This window comes from Anabas testudineus, chromosome 5 (assembly GCF_900324465.2).
Source record: "Anabas testudineus chromosome 5, fAnaTes1.2, whole genome shotgun sequence".
In the NCBI taxonomy this organism is placed as follows: Eukaryota; Metazoa; Chordata; class Actinopteri; order Anabantiformes; family Anabantidae; genus Anabas; species Anabas testudineus.
The window spans coordinates 6,374,765-6,396,922 of NC_046614.1; positions in this window are offsets into that span (position 1 = coordinate 6,374,765).

The window sequence follows — 22,158 nt, forward strand, 5'->3', positions numbered from 1 at the left end:
ACCCTGAGGTTCACATCTGTGGTCCAGAGTGAAGTTAAGTATCTTGACAACTATCGACTGGATTTCAGTCCCTTGAGGGTAAATTTGACTTTGGTGATTTCTTGACTTTCCATCTAGTGTCATCATCAAGTCAAATGTATATTTTTTGGTTTATGAAATAAATACTACTTTTAGAACAAGGCGGTAAAACTCCACAAACTCAATACTCAAGCAGAAGTGCAAGTACTTGCCTGTTTTAGTACTCCACTACAAGTAGAAGTACTACTTCAAGTTCATTACTCAAGTTGAAGAATATAATCTAAACTGAAAGTAGAAATGTACAAATAATCCACTGAGAAACAATACATTTTAAACATTATTGAATTTCATTCAATTATTAATGTACGTAGTTCAGATTTGTTGCTGTGCAACAAAAACACTTTATGTACTAACCATAATCCATAATCATACATCATCATCATTTGATTGAATTTATTTATTAGGAAACTTGTAAAAAAAAAGTAACCAGTAACTAAAGGTGTTGAATAAATGTAATAGAGTAAAAAAGTGCAATATTTCAGTTTGAGATGATGTAGTGGAGTGAAAGCAAAATCAACCTAAAATGGTAATACTCTAGTAAAGTACAAGTGGTGCAACAGTGTACATGTGTATACAGTACTTACCAGTTAGTTCCCACCTCTGGATCTCTGTATTCACACCCACCTCTGTTGTTCCCTGTGTCTGAAGCAAATTGGCACAGTAGCAAACTAAGAGAACAATTTATCTTACATCACCATGCTTGTCACTGTAAGTACAGTATGTTGGCACAGAGGGCAGTAGGTTCAGCTTCATGTGTCTCTTAGTGGGTTTTTTTTTTTTATAAGTGAAGCACAAATAGAGCATCAGAAAAGGAAGGTAGCCTCTGGGGCAAATCATTTCTGGTAATTCAGTCTGTTGTCTGAGGCACAGGATGTAAAATTATCAGGGTGGGCTGTTATCCATTTCCTCCTCAGTTGTACCATTTAACAAGACAACGGCTTCTCTGAAGACACGGCTTCCTGTCCAAACAGTGGCTCGGAGATGGAAATGATGAGATGCGAGAGCGTGAGAGAGAGAGAGAGCGATAGAGGAAGAGGTGGTGACGTGAGGTTCTTATTCTCTGTGGAAAATCAGAACTGCGGCCGTGAACCTGGACTGGAGGGCCGGTGGCACATGAAAGTCTGTGTGAAGGCGTCTTCATTGTGCGTGAGTGCTCCTCTGTTGGAGGACAGGTTGGAAGACGCCAAGTCAACAGATTATCATGGAACACACGAGCGTGTCGACATAGGATTTAAAATAGATGCTGACTTTTTAAGACATACATCACTGAAATGAGGACATTTGTCTACTGTACAAAATCTATGGCTCGAAGCCACACAGTGTCACACAGGTCGCACTTATCTCCTGTCCAGCAGCACCATATTTTTCTCATTATGTCCAGCTGCACATAACGTGTGCAAATGTGTTTCCTCCTGTAAGTAAGACTGATTCCGAAGTTGCTGTCGGGGCAGAATTTGAATGAGCGAGATAAGGCCTGTAAAGAAAAATTGCAACACAATGGCCCTCAATGCCGTTGGATAACAAATGCATCCTTTTTCTTTTTATTATTTTTATACTGTGCGGGGAAGACAGGAAAAGAGGACTCTCCGAAAGAATAGTTCCCATTGGAGATATGAAACTGGATTTATTCATAGTTCTTCAGCTCGGAACGCTAAAAGATTGACAACGGAGTGCTTTGCCACATCAGTTAATCTTCCTAAATGAGCAAGTAGTCAGATCTTTGCTACAGCCCTTGCGTTAAATAATTCAACACACTGCACTTCAGTTTTAGTCCATTTTTATCTTTGTTTCTCTCCTTTCAGGAGGCCCAAGCATTGCTACTGTATTAAGAGGCTGCTGTACATTTTCTTCATATGGGGCCCCGCTCATTAGGAACAGCCTTTCGGGAATAGGTCATAACAACAAAGCCAAACAACAAGAGAAAGCAACAATTACTTATCCATTGAACACACCGTCCACACACGGTGACATTAAAGTGATGCATTTTACTGTGATAGCTCCTCCAGCGTGTGCACGCCTCTCTATGAGCATCCTACTGAATCTCGCAGCCTAGTAAAGTAATCATGTTTTTTTTTTTTCTGCAGAACATTTCATTGTCCACCCAAAGCAGAGATATTTTATCTCCACTGGGAATATCAATGATGACCACAGCAGCATCTGAGAAATTTCATTCGACTAAAATGGTTCCTTTTGAACAATCAGTGCTGTTTATCGCAGCGCCATTTCCATCCTCCCACGCTCTCGTGTTTTTTTTTGTTTTGTTTTTTTTTTTCATTCCCAGATATAATGATTTTAATATTCCATTGACTGTGCCTTTGCTGGTCTGTTGAGCAGGAAGCAGACGTTTCCATCAGCAGAGCTGCGTCTGGCATTCATCATCAAAGGTCTGCCCAGGAAACAGACAGCTTTACACTCATCTGCATCTGCTTGGTATGCCAACTGGGTGAACATCCACATCATCCTACCCACACTGTTATTTCTGATTAGCATATAATGCATCAATTACTTCACTTTAACCAAACAGAAAAGCCACCACAAGTTTTGTTTCCAAGGCAACTATGAAGAGTGCTGGCGGCAGGAGTAAATTAGTTTGGCAGCCGAAGTTGGATTGCGATGGCAAGAGCCAAATATGGGGCAACAATTGTTGTCCGTCACAGTCGATCCGAACATATGGAATGTGATAAGGGAGCGCACGGAGGACTGAGAGGTTTGACTAAACAAAAGAGGTGGATACACACACACACATACACACATACACACATACAATCTGGTTTCCATCACTGCAGGGGACATCACACTGACTTTCATTCTTCCTGGAGACTTACCACACCATTGCCAGCTAAAACCCTAACCATAACATAAACCTGATTCTAACCTGACCTCTGCTTGACCCTCAAACAGCCTTTTGAAGGGGTGTGACAAAGTGAGGACCTAACTCACTCTGCACAGTTCAGGTTTTACAAGAGCAGACAGACACACACACACACACACACACCGCAAACAGCCTGGTATTTCTGGTCTAAAACGCAGACGCGCAATCACACATATGATTATCTGAGGTACACCTTGACATTCTCATATTTAAAAATGTCAGAGTGTGTACATATTGGATGCACTGCATATAATGCCACATCAACCCCACTTTGACAGTTTAACAACAGACAGGCCTTAAAGTAGTTTCCACTACTTATTACCTGTAGCTACCTTCAAGTATGAATGTGCTGTACGTTATTATTTAATAGGGCTTTTATTCTTTATTCTTTTTTAGGATCTCCATCCACAAATGCTTGCCAGTCTTCTTGGGATCTACTATCACATCACCAAAAATCTGAAATGAGTAAATGTGTGTGTGGGTGTGAAATTGGCAGATAGTAAGTACTCACTCAATGCATATTGTACCCATAGCAGGGACCAGTATTATCTATTTAAAGAAAAACTCTGAAGCAATTTTCCAAACGACAATATGCATGAATATATACGTGGTTTTGTTTGCATCCATGACGCATTGTGTGGGTTATAGGCATTACTTAATTGTTGCAGTATTTCTGGTATGAAGAGAAGGTATACAATGTACTGTACATTACAAATCAGTTTAGTTTCCATACATATAAATTGTATGGCAGTTGTGAAGCCATATAATTTTATATAAATGAGCTTTTCTAATATTTTCTGAAATTCAGTTTAGCATTTCTCTTTTTAAATTTTAGAAGAACAAAATTCAAATAGTGTGTTTGAAAAAGATGTGAATACATTAGATTACCAGATGAGACGGTGGCGATTATGATAATACATGCCTTTTTCTTTTGCCTTTGATTCTTAAAGGTGTGCTGTTCTTGGGGGGAACTTAGTAACTGCTGTACATACAAATAATCTAAGCATTGTAATCTCACTTCATTCATATGGCTTCTCACACATCCTCTGATGGACCTTAATGATGGCCGACCTTCAGCTAGCAGACCTGAATTTAGGACACCATGTATGTGTCCACCACTCGAGAAGTGCCAAATCTGGTACGGAAATGTGAAAAATACAAAGTTACAAATGAAGCAACCATAACGTGCTGTCCATAGGGTTATTATGGAGCAGTGTGCAGTCCTGTGTCCTCTTAGCAGCTGGTAGTTTTAGCTGGATGTTGAAAGTCCCCATAAGATGATTCTTAGTTGGTTTTGATCAGCACCTGATTTCCTCTAAATGTCAACTTTCAATGCAAGACATCTTACAGTCAAATGAGCAGGTTGCCATTAGATTTTGCTGAGCACATTTCTGTATCCAAGGGATGAAAAATCTTTTGATTTAAATGACTTATTAACCTTTCTTCGAGCACCACCCCCGCACCCGGTAATCATACAGACCCAGGCGGGTATCAGGAGTCGTTTCTATGTATTATTTATTTATTTGATTGAAATACTAAGTTGTGCTTTTATATGGCTGTCAAATTAGTGAGAACAGACGTGAAGCCACTGCTTCATGGACGATCTATTTATGCTTAATGAAACTGATCCAGTGTTCTTTTGATTCTCTATACTTTCATGCTGTATGTTTTTGTACATTGCTTTTAGAGCATTGCATTGCCTTTGACACTTCAGCATACGTTAACTGCTGCACTATCTGCACAAAGATACTGTAATAAAAGGCCTTGCCTTGTTCCTCACTTGTAAGTCGCTTTGGATAAAGCGTGTGCTAAATGACTAAATGTAAATGTAAATGTATTAATTCTCAATAAAACTGCATCATTTATAAGGTGCATTTGTCCTATGACACTCACTGGACTTTGTGTAAAAGTCAGTACATCATGCATTTTGTTGAACACTTTCATATGTTAGCCTCTAATTGACTTTCCAGCCTCCAGTTGGTAATAGTGCAGTGTTATGTCTTTCTGTCTTGTACTTGAATAAGGTGCAGTATAAATGAAATCATAAGGGTCTTAATGGCTGCCCTGTATTATTACCTCTTACAGAGGCCTTGATTGTGGAGAGGCTCATAAAAGTGTAATTTTAAGACATTTAGTATATTATAAAATATAGTAAATGTGTAAAATAAAAAAAAAAATTAAATATCTTATCCCATGTGTTTGTGTTAACTTGACCGGTCCTTAAAACTGGGATGCAGAGTGGGAGGACGAGGGGCTCAACTGGTGCCAGTTCACAGCTCATTTAGTGTTTTATTCAATATTAAAAGGGTCCCTCACTCAACAAAAACTCAAACATTCATTTGAACTGCATTTTCTGTTAATATTGCGGCAATAATTCAGTACACCAAAACACAGCACGCGATGTGATTTATGAACACAACAACAAAAGAAGACAGCCCAGTCAATAGACGTGGCATGACATATGAACTGCAAATCTACCGCTTGCTTTATTGCATGATGTCTCAGCTGTTTGACTCGCACTGGTGGTGCATGCCTCCCACTTGAGCATCAATCTCGCATCTTAAGTCTCTTGTTTTCTCTGCAGCACAGACGCATTAGACATCTAAATTAAAGATGGGCTTGAGACACCCCATCACTCATCGTCCCCAAACAGTTTCGCCACCTGCAGAGACTCTCGAGCTCGCTCGCTCGCTCTAACAAGAATACAGACGAAACACACACAAGACAGATGATCAAGTTGAGTTCTAGTAGTTCAGACTAAATGTGCTGACTTAGTGTTTTTAAAAGTGGGGGAATGGGATAATTATATATTATTTATTTATTGCAGTTTTGCATAATAGGACTTAAATTTAGCACTTAGCTGTGTAGTCTGGTGGAGAGGATTGTGGTTACAATAAGAAATAGGACGAGGGTCAGTGCCACTTAAAACAACACAAGTGTGTATGAATATGTCATTGTAAAACTGTGTCAGGGGAAAACATTAAGGAGACCGTCACAGTAATGGGAAAACCCTAAATATTCTAGTACAATACTGTAGCTCTTTTGGTACTCTAAATAATTGAAACCATGCACATAGCTGTTCGCCAGGTGCAAGCCATAAAGTGAACAAGCAATTTATACTTTGAAACAATGAAACAACGACTAATAAGTCTCTGGCTCTTTTTTTTTTTCAGGGTCATAGAGAAATAGAAACATTACAAAAATGTGTTTCAAGTTCACAGGATGGCTTACAAGTGGCGGATGCACGTGGGTTTTACAGTCAGCATCGCTGCATGTGTGATGAACACGATGTCCCATGAAATACTGTCAGTCTCCAATAATCTGTTGGGATTTCGCACAGATGATCAGATCAAGTTGACAACGAACACATATTGACTGGATGCAAGAACTGGGATGCTTCTGGTCGTTACATGTGTGTTTCTGACACAGTGTGTCGTGTAAGTGTGTGTTTGTGTTTAAATCACAAACAAAAAAGACAGCTGACAGGAGAAAAATCTCCAAAAGTCTTTTGCTTGTACGTTCAGACAAATGTTATTTCAGTCTTGGGAGTAATGTATTATCATGCGAATGTTCCATATAGCATTGATAGTACAGCATTCATCTTGGCTTAAACCTCGTCTGTCCCTATGGGAACTGTCAGGATGTGCTGCGACGGGCCGCAGTCTAACCTGGAGGTGTGAGTTTGAATCCTATGCCTGACAGATATAATCTTTCAGCATTGTGCTCACCCCCTTCTCACCCACCTGGAGAAGCAGGACACATACGGGGCGCTCTTCCTGGACTCAGGAGCTCAGCTTTAACACAGTAGAATTCAGTCTTGTTTTTTTCTTCATCATGTTGTTATTGACTGGTTGATGTTGAGAGTTCTAAGTCTTTACAGTAAGTATATATTCATATAATGTTGTTTTAACCATTGCGTTTTCTGCTTTGCAACCTTGGTTTAAGATGGTTTGAGAGTAACGCAGCTCCCAGTCTGCATCCATTGTTCGTCCACAACGGTAATCAGCACTGTGTACACTTGAGTAGGCTTCTTGTATTATCAGATTGGTGAAAAAAAAGAGGATTTCAATATTTCAGGGTGAATGAAGAGATCCAGGAGGAGGAGATGAAAAGAGGCACTCAAGGTGCATGTGTGGCGATAAATAAATGGATGAATGAAAAGAATGCCTAAATGAAAGAGTCAAAGAGACAGATGCTGCTTCAGAACCGGCCCAAGAGTAATGCAGAAAACAAACTGAAGCAGGAAAATAATGGCTGAGCATCTAAATCCAAATAAGTTCAAAGCACTAGTCTGGTACCTGCCTTGAGATAATTGCTAGATATTTTAATCAAGGCATGCAACTATTTTCTTATGCAGTTACAGGGATGGTTGTCATCAGTGGAGTTTTTAGACAAACCAGCTTTGGTTGCTTAACATATCAGTGAAGAAAAGATGACAGTATGACTGCACTGAATATGTTCTAAAGCTGTAAATACTGTTTTAAAAATGTGATGTTTTAAATATTTCTGATAGCAACAGCAGACTGATGGTCCAAAGAGTTGTCAGGTAACTAATAATATGTTACTATATATATATATATATATATATATATATATATATATATATATATATATATATATATATACATATATATTATTACTAGTTGTTTTCTGTTCACACAAATATGATGAGGAAAACTTTGGAAAACAAGATCTAGCTGCACTCAGATTGGCAGACAACACGCGATGTGTTTTATTATTTTTAATATTGGATAGTGTTCCTACCACCCAATGAAATTTCGTAGCACTCTCCCGTCAGCAGCAGACATAAACATAAGCAGAATACCACAGGATACAATTGTATGTATACATTTTCAGAATGCGCTACAGAGGATGTACCTAGGTGCCCTGTGCAAATAATGGGACTGGAGATGTAACATTTGTCTTTGGATAAGTACAGTAATATGGTGATAAAGATGATGGAGGTGCAAAGTGACTCAAATATTACATTTGCATGTGAAGGATAAGGCACAGAGGTGCATTAGCAGCAGTGTGTGTGTGTGTGTGTGTGTGTGTGTGTGTGTGTGGAGATGGTGGGTGGAACAGGGTAAGTAATAGAAACCACGGCTCTGGGGAAGACGCCACGTTTCTGTTTGTGTGAGTCTTGTTTTTCTCTGTACTTCTGTAAACAATGTCCACTTTAAAATATGAAAATCTACAGTACATGTCACAAAGTGAATGATCATTGTTGATGTAATGATTGATGAATGATTGAATGATGATGTTATGTTATGGAACATGTAACATCACTTTGACCTTCACATGGTTTGAAAGATGCACAGAAGTCCTGAAACAGGCACTTTCTTGTATGGTGTGTATGAATTAACCACTGTGCCAGATGGTGTAAATCAGAGGTTAAAAGAAACTTTTGTTTTTGTTTCATTACTCAAGTTTGTGTGTGTGTGTGTCTGTGTCTGTGTATGTGTGTGAACTTGTCATGCCTGCAGCTAACCTGGCTTACTGGAGCTGTGTATCCCTTGGAGAGGTGATTAAGCAAAGAGTTGAGAGCCAGAGGTCTCTCTCTGTTGGAGTCCAGCAGAATCCGTACGTCACTGTTCTGCTTAATATCAGCTCCACGCCCTATATACTGGCTCTGTGTCTGCAGTAAAACATCATGTTTATTACCAGCTACAAAGCAAAAATTACAGGACACGTGCTTCTGCTTTGACCACCCGAGATGTATCTCTAAGCTCATTACTCTTCCAACTGGGAAGAAGACGATCACTCGTGCTTGTATTTCATCCTGCTCACAGCTCGTTTTACTTGACTCAGCAGGTCATCTTGTGATCATTTGCTACAGCGAGGCTTTGTTCTAGCGCCGTTTACATGCAGATCAGAAACATGGTGCAGCATCATGTTTCACGTGGCGTTCTCGTGTGTGTAGTTTGTGGTTATGTTAAATCTCGTCTTACTGCTCCATACACCCCTCGTATATTAACCTTCTGACGCTCTGAAGTGTGATATTTCTTCCCGAAGCATAAGCTGTGCCTCAGTTTGATGTAGCACCGAGGTGTTGACAGTGATAATGAGTTTTTAAAATAATTTTGTTTATATATAACCACATGGCCAGTAGATCAGGGGTGTCTACGTTTTCCTTCCATTTGTGGTTTGAGAGGCATATTGCCATGAAATTTAGAGGAACAGAACAAAACAGCTGTCAGATGGTGGCCCTTATAAGACAATTGAACTTCAGACTTTATGTAATTAATTAGAGTTGCAATGAAGTGATATATAAGAATAAAGTACAATAGCAATCAAGTGGAATTTAAAAATATAAAGTACTCAGAATTTGTGTGAAGGAATAAAGGAGTTTTGTTCTCAATTAAATGATGCTTATGCTAAATAAATCTGGTAAAGCATATGGACCAGCTGTAAATGAGCTTTGTAATATTGTGTGTGCCCAAAAGAACAAGTGCGCTGAAAATCGTTTCATGTAGCATCTTGGTCAGAATTCTCATCAAATCTACATAAAGTACAAATACACATTTGTTCGTGTTGGATGTGCTGAAAATCACACATTCTGATAGAACAGGGCTCGTGAACGCAGGCTAAACTATGAAACCATTTTTACTGCCAGGTTCTGATAGCAGTTCTCTATTCTAACGGATCTTTTCATTAGGGATATATACGTTTTACTGCACAAGACTGTTTCTTTGCAGAGTTTAATTAAAAGTGATGCTGAACACCACTTGTTTCCTCAAATGCTTCCTGATCATCAGTGCCAACTGAAGGGGGGGAAAAAAAGGTGTGTGTGAATAATATTCATCTAGAGAGCTATGTGCTAATGGAAACTTGGTATGGTAACTTTTTTCTTATAGGCTAACACATGGTGCTTGATATATAAATATAATTAAAACCAGTTTGGTACTGTTTGTGCACAGTATGAAAAAGAACTAGCAGCGTGTTGAGTGAGATATTGAAACAATGCACTGCCTACACATCATATCTGCCTTATTATGGCAACGTATATTACATGTGGTGTTATAGAAAAAGGAAACATGCTGTGTTTAAGAATAATAAAGAATAATTTAAATGTTTAATGAGCTAAAAAAAAAAAGAAGCAAAAACTATGTTTTGACTTTAGAGTATGTTGAAGTCTAGGTCCTTTACCAATCACATGTCCCATCCAATCATATGTTTTTTACTTTTATTTCACTCAGTTCGAACAGCTAAGCAAACAACTCCTGGATCACATAATAAATATTATTCCAAACTTAACAAATTGGTTGTGGGCTGATATACAAGCATATATATATATATACTAAAAAAAACAAGTTCAAGATGGTCTAACAAGCCCGAGTCTAGACATGCTGGTAAAGGTTCATCAAGGCACAGGGGTGAATCACACTGATTAACTGTGACTAATGACTCATGACACTGAGCTGAAGGCACCACAATCAAGCGAGGATAAGACCGAGCCAACAACTCGTTTTTCCTGCAGCAAACACTTCACATTATACTGGAGTAAAACTGCAACTGCAATCAAACCATTTTCCCTTTGCTTTCTTTTTTTTTTTTTTTAAAAACAACATTATGTACCAGTTACCAGTGAATTAGAACCGACACAATCACAGTTCAAATACTTGTTAATTGAAACTGGAAACGAAATGTTTTTTTTCTCACCATTGTGAGTAACAGCAGCTTGGTGTTGTTGGCAGGTGACAATTTGACAAATTCCAAATGTTTGCATGCGTGCACGAATCAAATTATTTTTTTGACACACCAGATGGGTACAGTAAAATTCTTTAGAGACCTGGTGATGATGTGGTAACTATTTGCAGGGCTGGCAAGATAAACGCTCACGTATAGGCCTGCTGGGAATAAGGTGGCATCATTAGTCACTATGGTGCTCTGAACTAGATAGCTTGCTACCTCTCTGCTAGCCGCATAACAGACAATAACTCCGTATTGTCTCATACTGGAGTTCGGTTTTGTGTAAGTTTTGAGTTTGATGATGATTTCAGATACCTGTCATGGCCGCCGTAATGTAACTCAGCCATGCTGCATGCAGAATTAATGTGTAAATGATAAAGATGTTCAGTACTTCATACGTATTGGGATAATAAGACACTTCACTGTTCTATTTCATGCTGAGATTCCCCTCTAATGGAGCTCTTTAGGCTTCACTTATCCCCTTATCTCCACTGAAAATTTGCCTCTATATGCTCAGTTTAATCAGGCTGAGCCCATTTTGCTCTGTCTCAGGGCTACGTACATTCTCTCTAATGTTCAGTCAGTAATCATGACGTGATGGACAACTGGGGAAGATCTCCTGTTTTGATGATCAAACGCAAAAAGTCAGTCTAACCTTTCGACCCTCCTCTCCATAGCAAATTTCTCGCAGAGTTAGAAAATCAATACCACTCCTGTGGCTGTGCACTTAACATAAATCTACTGGCAGCAGCTGGTTTGCTTGGTTCAGAATGGAAATAGGAGGAAACAGGAAGCCTGCCACGTCCGAAAATCACCCTGTTAAACCCCATTAGTTAACACAAAACACCGCCCATTCAAAAAAAATTAAAAAAATAAAGTCACCACCTGGATTTAATATTTACTGCATGGATGATTATGTTTCAGCAGGCAACAAGTTATTTACCCCAAACTGATGCAGTGAGTAGCTTCTCATTTCTTAAACAACCATGTCTGAAGACATATCCTGTGATCAAGGAAAAGAAGTTAGTCTGTTTGAGAAGGGTCAAATTACTGGTATGAATCAAGGAAAGAAAACATCTAAGGAGAAACTACTAAAACTGGGTTAAGAACTGTCCAATGGAAGAAGGTCGTGTGGTCCGATGAGTCCATATTTACCCTGTTCCAGAGTGATGAGCACATCAGGGTAAGAAGAGAGGTGGTTGAAGTGATGCCTAATGCCTACTGTACCAGCCTGTGGGGGCAGTGCGATGATCTGGGGTTGCTGCAGTTGGTCAGGTTTAGGTTCAGCAACGTTAGGAGGTCAGCTGGCTAACTGAATATACTAAATGACCAGTTAATCAGTGGATTTTTTCTTTTCTGATGCTACGGACATATTCCAAGAGAGTACATTGAGAATCTTTGGGATGGTCTGGAGAAGACTTTGAGAATTGGGCCCCTCACATCATCAATTGAAGATCTTGGGGAAAAATAAATGCAACTCCGGATCAGAATAAATGTTGAAGCTTATAAAAACGATGGCACGTTGGACACGTTGAATGCGTGCTGTAATCAAAGCTAAAGGCTTTTAAACTAAATATTAGAGTGTGTGACTTTTTTTTTGGACGGGCAGTGTATATCTCTAATTGTTCAATCTATACAAAAGCTGTGTATTAACAACACATTGTGGTTTTATGAGCTCTTATGAGTAAACCACAGTATTTCTGAGCAGGCAGGCAGATTCTGTTGCCCTTGGTCAGAACCAGGCTGTTTTCCTCTGTTGCCAGTGTTTGTGCTGCGCCGAGCTAAATTGCTCCTGTCACTTTCAGCACACATACATCAGCGCAGCATCATCATCTAACTCTCGGCAAAGAAGGTGAATTATTAAATCACCAAAAAGATCAGTCTATTCCTTTTAGACTGACATATTTACAATGGCTGAACTTTCTGTCTTTGCACTGGTATTGAACATCGTTACTCAGTGTACCAGCTCGCTGTTTTCACACCGACGTTGCCAATAAAGTATCTTCGAACTATTATCGCAACAGATAAATGTTTCAAGATGACAGACTGAAACAAACAGGGAAGCCAAAAGGGAAAGACACAAATCATTGAGGGTGGAAATGTATCCAGAATCCTTTGTACAGTGAGAACAACCAATGGTAAAGACTCTTAGTTATTATGATCTGCTCAGATAAATGAGATTTATTAATGGGTGCATCTCATTTCTGAACATCTGTAGACGCCTCCTCTCCTACGGAACTTTCTCAGTCAACATACATAGAGTTTTTACCTGTTCTTTCACATTAATATCATTCCTTTATTTCAATATGTAATGTGTTTATTAATTGTCATTTGTTTGCGATCGAGGCGGTTGTTGTGTAGTTTGTCATGCAATTACTGCAAAATGTTGACTTTTCTTATGATTTTGAAATGTGATTTAGTTTTTTTTTTTCTTAAATTAGTTTCATGAGCTGCGAGGCACATCCATACGCTCTGCAATATTGTGTCAACAACTTTAATCCAACATTGGAGGCAGGAGAAAGATCCTTTATAAGGCTAACACCAATATGAAGCTGATGAAAAAAGGAATTTCTCTGTTTTTACATCACGTCTTTTCATCCAAATTCAATTCCTCCCAATAATGACCGAGTTCATATTATCATGACAGCGGTGTCATATTTATCAAATGAGCGTCACTCAGCCAGTTCATCGTTGTAGGGAGATGAACAGAGAAGGGAGAGAAAAACAATAATGTTTCTCAGCTCTAAATTGTGTTTGCTGATGGCGCTACTGCATGGCTGGCTGTTGATGGATATTACTTTCCATGCCGTTCCCCAGGCCCGCCGTGTGAAGCAGGGCCCTTTTGAAATGAACGATTGTGTGATGCTCCTCTTAAACTAGTTCAGCTTGGCATCATTCATCATGTGCGACACTGCCAGCGGGGAGCGGCAGCGTCCCCGTGTCTGCCAGTCACAATGGGGTTACAGGGAGAATCGCTTTCTGCAACCTCACAATGCTGCGCTTTGCACGGGGGCCACTGAGGTAGCACTGCCTTGACTTTCCACGCACACAAGCTTTAGAAGCTATTTTAAAAAATACTGCCACCCTCTATCTGTTCTGTATTAACACCAAAACATTTGCCACTGAGATTTCTCCTGAGGGTGGAGAACAGTGAAACAGCAATGTATCATCCACGCAAAAACTGGGACTAGAAGATTTAACACCTTGCTGTTTTCGAGTACTGTATATTTACTGTTTCGCCATATGAACGTACTGTATATCGAACAATGTCTATAGAACCCATTTTCAGCTTAGCAAGCTGACATGATAGGCTTTCCTCATTAACACCTGCTGTTTACTGTTTCAGACCGTTTGTTAGTGCCCCAGTTCCAGGCTGCACTTGCTGTGCAGTTCTCTTTATTCTGCTGCACATCGAAAATCCACAGCTGTCAACTCTTCAGTCTGTGTTCGTGTGTTGGAGATGCAATTGTTTGCATAGGGAGCAAACGTTGCTGTTGGCGGTTAATTTAAGGCTGACATTAGATCAGCTACCATTGGAAAGGAATCTCTAATAGTGTAAAAGGGCAAAGCTGACCTCAGAATTTCTCGGCCACGTGTGAATTCATTCAAACATTTACAAGTGACTTTTCACCCCAGCAATATTGTGTGGGAATTTAATAGACTCAACCCGAAGTGTTTCTAAAGTGCAGCTGCTGCAGTCACCAGAGTTTCTACCTGCTGTTTACACTGAGCTGCAGCTTTGTGGATAAAGAGCTATTGTTGGCCACAAGGCAAAAAAAAAGAAAAAAAAAAGTGCTGCCCTTTAAATGTACAGTGTTTCCAAAAGGAACTACACAATGCGTGTGACAGTAAAATGACTATTACCTGGTAACACCAGCATTTAAAATGACCTGCTATGACTGCTGACCTTTGAGGCACTAGAGAGCCAGATAGAGTCCAAAATAAAAAGAAGCTATGAGCTTATTAGCTGCACAGAAGAGGAGTGATTTACAGTCCGACAACGTGAAGGAGAGTCCGGAGAGCAGTTGTGACTAACGATACCACCGTATTCACTGCAGACTTGCACATGAGCCGTTTCCAGCTTCAGTAGCCCTGTGAATCGTTACCGTCACCATACGTCTAGAAACGACCACATACTTAATGCAAACAGTATTTTGCTGTACTCATATCTAATGCGTTGCGTTGTGCACACACAAACATTTGAATGGAGCCAAAATGGTTTGATTGCAGTTGCAGTTTTATTCTAGCACAATGTGAAGTGTTTCTTTTTTTTTTTTCTTACAAGAAAGACAAGTTGTTGGCTCGGTCTTATCCTCGCTTGATTGTGGTGCCTTCAGCTTAGAGTCGTGAGTCATTAGTCACAGTTAATCAGTGTGACTCACCCCGGCGCCTTGATGAACCTGGCTTGTACGACCATCTTGGACTTCTTTTTCTGTGCACAGCGACTCACGACTGATTTGTGAAGCTCGGAATAATTTTTTAATCTGGGAGTTGTTTGCTTGTTGTCATCACACCTCAAACTGAATAAAATAAAGCCTTTAACATACTCTAAAGTCATAATACAGTGTTTGCCTTTTTCTTTTTTTTTTTTTTTAGCTCATTAAACATTTAACATATTCTTTATTGGAGACACGTTTTCAAAGCACAGCATGTTTTTTTCTATAACACCACACGCAATATACGTTGCCATAATAAAGCAGATATGATGTGTAGGCAGTGCATTGTTTCAATTTCTCACTCAACGTGATGCACGTTCTTTTTCATACTGCACACAAACAGTACCAAACTGGTTTTAATTATATTTACATACTCAGCACAAGGCGTTAGCCTGCAAAAGAAGAGTTGAAAGTTTCTAATGAGCCGCCATTAGCACACAGCTCTGCAACTTGATATTGAATGTTGAACTGCATATTGTTTGCACACACCTTTTCAAATGGTGTCACAATGGTGTCAGCTTAATGTAAATGTTTGTTTACAGCTTGACTTTCTATGAGGAAACAGTCTCCTCTCAGGTGTCCAGTAAAATCAGTATGTATCTGCTGTATCTGATGGAAAAATGCCATCAGAACCTGCCCATAAAAATGTTTTACAGCAGAATATCCATCCATTTTCTTAACCGCTTGTCCACTTGAGTGTTGTGGGAGTGCTGGAGCCTACCCCAGCTGTCATTGGACGAGAGGCGGGGTACATCCTGGACAGGTTGCCAGTCCATCACAGGGCTGACATATAGAGACAGACAACCATACACACTCACATTCATACCTATGGGCAATTTAGAGTCCCATTTAACCCTAACATGCATGTCTTTGGAGGTGGTAGGAAGCTGGAGAGAACCCACACAGACACGGGGAGAACCACTGCTCCACGGAGCCGCCCTATAAAGCAGAATATGAAATTCTTAAACTAGACAGCTGTGATTGTTTCATCACATCCCACATGAATGAATGTGCGCGTTTACCCGATGTAGACTATTAACACCTCTGGGCCACGTCAAACTAAAGTACAGATTGTCCTTCTGGAAGACATGTCACACTTCAAAAGTATAAGTTGTAAAATGTGCATAGAGAAGTAAGACGAGATCTAACATAACCAAAAACTACTGTACATACAAGAACAATCTCCAAACCTGAACAAAGGCCTGTATAAACATGTAGGTTGTCTGCTGTTGAAGTGTCTGCAGTCCATTGGGAGTTAGTACCCAAGTGAGTTATGACCTCGTAAGAGCAATTGCCTTTGATCTGATTGTCTTTCAGTGTGTGATCCACAAAACAAGCCCCGGTTAGAAGACCTCAGACGCAGCTCAGTTGAAATGCTTTCTGAATGTAATTGGGAGCCAGTGTGAGAACAGCAGTATGTGGGATCTCAGGTTTATCTGCAACATGATGTGAAACATGATGCTGCATGATGTTTCTGATCTGCATGTAAACGGCCGACGAAGACGAAGCCTCGCTGTAGCAAATGATCACAAGATGACCTGCTGAGTCAAGTAAAACGAGCTGTGAGCAGGATGAAATACGAGCACGAGTGATCGTCTTCTTCCCAGTTGGAAGAGTAATGAGCTTAGAGATACATCTCAGGTGGTCAAAGCAGAAGCACGTGTCCTGTAATTTCACTTTGTAGCTGGTAATAAACATGATGTTTTACTGCAGACACAGAGCCAGTATATAGGGCGTGGAGCTGGTATTAAGCAGAACAGTGACGTACGGATTCTGCTGGACTCCAACAGAGAGAGACCTCTGGCTCTCAACTCTTTGTTTAATTACCTCTCCAAGGGATACACAGACAGAACATTTCTGTCTATCTGATCTTTTCACAGGATCTTTGCTCTGTTTTTCTTTGTGACTTTCTGAGGAACCTCCCATCTGTACCTGGAGGACTCTAAGCCATACCGAGTGTGGATATTCTTTGCTTTGCTTAGTGTCTCTTCCTGTGTGGCTATGTTCAGGGAACTGGACAGACTGCCTGAGTGGAGTGGAAAATTCGTTTTTTTAAGGTATCAAACTGGGTAATGTCAGGGCGGCTGTCCACAAGCTGAAGCTTTAAAGAAGTTGGGTAAAGCTACTGAACAATAACCCTAAAAATTCAAGAACAGTGCACCCAGGAAGTATTCACAGGACACAAAATTGAGCTCTGCTGCATCCTGTTTCCACTGATCATCCTTGATATGTTTCTACAACTTGATTGGAGTCCACCTGTGGGAAATCCGACGGTTCATCTTTCAACAGGACAATGACCCTAAGCAAACTACTCGAATACTCTGTGAATGCTCTTGAATGGCCCAGCTAGAGCCCAGACTTGAAGGCGATTGAACATCTCTGGAGAGATCTGAAAATGTCTCTGCACCGACGCTCCCCATCCAACCTGATGGTGCTTTAGAGGTACTGCAAAGGCGAATGGGAGGAACTGTGCAGAAATAGGTGTGCTAAGCTTGTAGCAACATACTCAAAAAGGCTGTAATTGATGCTAAAAGTGGTGCATTGATGCATTGTTTAACTTTAACAAGTTAAACAATGTGAATACTTCCTGGATGCACTGTACATCTACTGAAGATTGGCATTAAAGACACAAAATCTGCCTGTTGTTGTCCAGACCTCAACCCAATAGGATGCCTTAAAATGACCTTAGGAGAGCTGTTCACATCAGCTGTCCTAGGAATATGGCTGAACTGAAATTCCTCTTGGATGCTGTGCAAGTCTAATCCGCAGCTACATGAAACACTTGTTTGAGGCTATTGCTGCCAAAGGTGATTCAACCAGTTATTAAAATACTGTTGCCATCACTTTTTCCACCAGAGCTCTGTAGCTTGGCTTGAAATAAAGGCTTGAAAAATCGTGACTTGTTTGTGTTTTATCAGCTTCGAAATATTGTGCTTATTGATATTTGTAAAGCAGATGACATTTCATGACCAGTTTAAGCAGAAATCCTAGAAAATTGCAAGCTGTGTCATTCAATTTTCACTGTATTTGTGTCCTGGCAAAATAAAATAAAAAATACAAAACTGGATCGACATTATAGCTTGTGGAGCCAAACTGTCACTGGTCTTAACATCACTCTTTATTTCCCCTCATGTGTGTCAGAGGCAGTTACAGCACCACTGGCACCAAAGTGAAGTTTGCTAGGCACAATCTAACCTCTTGTAAAGGGACAGAGGTTTGACCCTGAACTTGTGCAAACAAGGTGAAGGCAAGTGACTATGACAAGATCATATCAACAGGTTGCCACACACAGATCTGAGCCTAATTTCCTGATAACAGGCGCTCTGAGAGGTAAAGTGCATTTAGGGTTTATTCATTATCTGTCTGCATTACTCATAGCAGCAATTAAAGTGAGGCTATGCACAACATAATTAAGTGTATCTTAATTAATGCTGCTCTCTCTCTCCCTCTGAAAGCTAGTGAAGTGTTGTTCACTTGCTTTCATAACGGCTGATTTATCTAATTGCATGTAAATTTTGGGATTATATAAAATGAGCCCAATGAGTAAAGAAATAAACAATCGCATGCACTCAGCAATAGATACCACATTACTTAATGTTATCTCACAGTACAATACACGTAGAGTACATTGACGGGTTCTGCATTAATAACATACACGGCCTCAAGCAAAAAAAAAAAATAACTTCCCACGTAGGTGTGATGATTTGCATTGTTAGCTCTCTGTCTAAGATAGTGGGTAATTTGAGCTACACGTTAATTAGGCGTTGCTGTCACAATGAAGACACCAGCACGTGGCTAAGAGGAGGATGTAGAGAGGACAAAAAGATTTGAGGCTGCGCTTGAGACAAATGATGCACAATTCAAGGCTGATTTTACAGCTCGTCAATGAGTTATTGAAATTGTTTAAAAAAATATATATATATATACGAATAACTTCCCTTTCCTGTCGCCTCACACCACAAATTAATCATAAAATCCACCCACTCTCAGCATCCTCACCTGAAAAATAGTTTTAAAAATCAATTTATGTCTCTATTCACCTCCAGCACAGACCACTCCAGTTACATTTTACTGACGTTCCTTTTAAGCCTGTTTACATTCAGCTGTTTTTTTTTTCCGTTTAAATATAGCATTATGTTTTCCTTCCCCGTTTTCTAATTAAATTGCTGTTTCAAAAACCCTTCCTGGAAATTAATCTTGGCGCAGAACTATTCATTTGCTTTATTTTGGCCTAAAATACTGTGTGATAAAACCTTGACGTGATGACTCAGAAATCCTGTTCAGTAATTATCATAAAATGCCATAAAATGTCAGGTCTGAGTAAAGTGAGTTCAGTTGGGTTACAGATGGAGAACAGCAGCACATTTTCACCCCGTCTGAGCTCGTTTGGAAGGAGAAAAGGAGCAGTCTAATACTCAAAATAGCTAATTGCAACATGCCCACAGTGTTTCTACATGGATGTGCAGGGTTGAGTTTGAATGTTTATCTGTATATCTCAGGGTGTGCTTCTCAAATCACGTGTGAATTATTCCCATTTACGCTCAACATACCAGTTTGACACGCCAATGCACGGGGACGCCGATCCAAACATGGGAGTTTTTTACATGAATTGTGGCAACTTATTCATAAACTGTTTTCTCTATGTCTCATTTAGATGGTGCAGATGTCTGAAAACATAATTTCACACCTCATGGGGTTTTATTTGAGTGCTGCTCTTGTGTTACCTCATTTGTCATGGCTCTCACTGATTTCATTTTTCAAATTGACATCAAAACAGTGTTTTGTGCTCTGTACTAATAATCCAATCTCCAGTTGTTTGCATTGTTTTATCCAGCCAGAGAAAATGTGCACATCGTGATAGCGTGTGATGAATATGTGTGCGAGCTGCATTTTGTTCATCATCAGATCAGGAAAGAAGCCTTTCTGTGTGATGATTTGTTATACTATGGGGCTTTGCGTCTGGGCGAGACATTCCCATAAAATATAACGCTTTTTTGCTCTCGTGTTTTAAAAGCTGCAGTGATAGGAGGGCGATGGAGAGACAGCGAGCGAGAGACACAGAGCGGGAGCGTGAAGGGGTGGGAGATGGAGTGAGATGAGAAGGCGAGAGTGAATGGTTGTTCTGTAATCCTTGTTGTCTTGGTAGGGAAGTTCAGTGTTTGAACACAGAGTGACGAGGCGAGGCACAAACCTCCAGGATGGATCTCCGAGATTAAAGTGCCCCGATCGCTGCTCTCACATCACATCCCCTACCATCAGGGGGGAATTCATTTACTCACACAGAAAGCCGGGGCAACTGAGAGCGTAGGGAGACAGAAAATGGAAAGCAAAAGCCTGTCTGGAGGCTTTGTAAGGAACTGAAAGCAGTTGAACTCTCTGAGGGCCTGTGGTTCGGCACAGAGAATACTTAACGCAGGGAGACACAAAGCGAATATACTTTATGTATATTGACTTGAGTGAATCTGTTTTCTTTCCTTTTTAGACAATAGATATCATAGTGACCCAAATACTGTTTATTGAGAGAAAAATAGCTCCAACACTCAGTAACATTCAAGGCACAAACACGGCCCTTTATGAAGCATCACTAAAAATATAACACTACAAATGGAAAACACGCATTCAAAGAAACCCGTACAAAGCTTGGTACACATACACCAGCACTATCTGTTCTACGACAAAACTTTTAATCTCAGCGATGGCGCAACCTGCTCATCACCAGACACAGATCTCATCCCACACAGATAGAGTACCTGTTGCACCACCTCGTGACGGTATGCGGAGACAGGAGGTCATCACAGCCAGCACACAACCTTCAGTGAGTGACACTGTGTCCACATGTCAGTTGTGCCGGCTGGGATTACTGAAAAACCTTCACAATAGGACCCCGCCGCACATATTTTCAGCACTGACACACGTGTCCAGATTTGCTGTTTCATTTATTTTCCTGTTCAGATACCTCGTATGTGGAAAAGAAAGCCCAAACGTGTTTCCATCACTTCAGAGGGCATTACATTGACTTACAGTGCTGTGAAGAAATATTGAACTCCCTTCTGATTTTTTTTGTGTGCATCAAATACTTCAAATAAAATCTAACCTGAAACACAAACATCGCTCTGAATTAGAGTTGTAGGTTTTGAAGCAAGAACAATAGCCAGTACCTAAATCGGCATTGTGAAAACATCATCACAAAATTAATCAATAGCTCAGGTCTGGTCCAAAACTTTAATTTTATTCATTTTGAGTCCAATAGAGCTTCGACAGATCCTTCAGGATCTTTATGGCGAGTTGTTCTGACCCTGACACAGCAAAGCATCCACGGCATTACATTGCCACCGCCATGCTCGACTGTAGATATGATGTCCTTTAGTGAGATTATATGTTTGGTTTTCACCAGATGAAACGAAACCCCAGTCTTCCAAACAGCTGAACTTTGACCCGTCGGTCCGTAGAAAATTCTCCCCAAAGCATCGTCTAGGTGTGTTGCGGCACAGTTCAGACAAGCCTTAATGTTCTTCAGGGTCAGCGGTGGTTTTCACCTCCCCAGTCTCTCATGGCTGCTATTTCTGCCCAGTGTCTATCAAAGAGTGGAGTTATGAGAACTGGTCTTTTCTCAGGTCAGAGAGGCCTGAACTTCTTTAAAGGTTTTTCTTTTGTAACTTCCTGGATGACTTGTCACCCTGGTGTCGGACTAATGTTCTACAAAGGACCACTAGTAATCCAAGTCTGCTCAATATGTAGATAGTGTCTCTAACTGTAAATCTATGTCCTAGGACCTCATGAATAACTTTGTAACCCCTTCCCAGACTGATCAATGGATTATATTTTAGTTTTCTTGGATGTAGTAACTAAGGGATCCAAACTACTACTACTTGGCCTAATTCAGCTTCAAAAAACACAATTGCTATGTAAGATGTGTCATGAGTAATATAAGTACACACATGCACTACTTTTTACTAAATTAAATAAAAACATCTAAGCATTAGTTGATCCAGTGTCCTTTATTGGCAGGACAAGGCTCTCTGGTGACAGTAGTAAGTTGTAGGTCAGGGGGACTGTGGGAGAATTGAACAAAACACTATT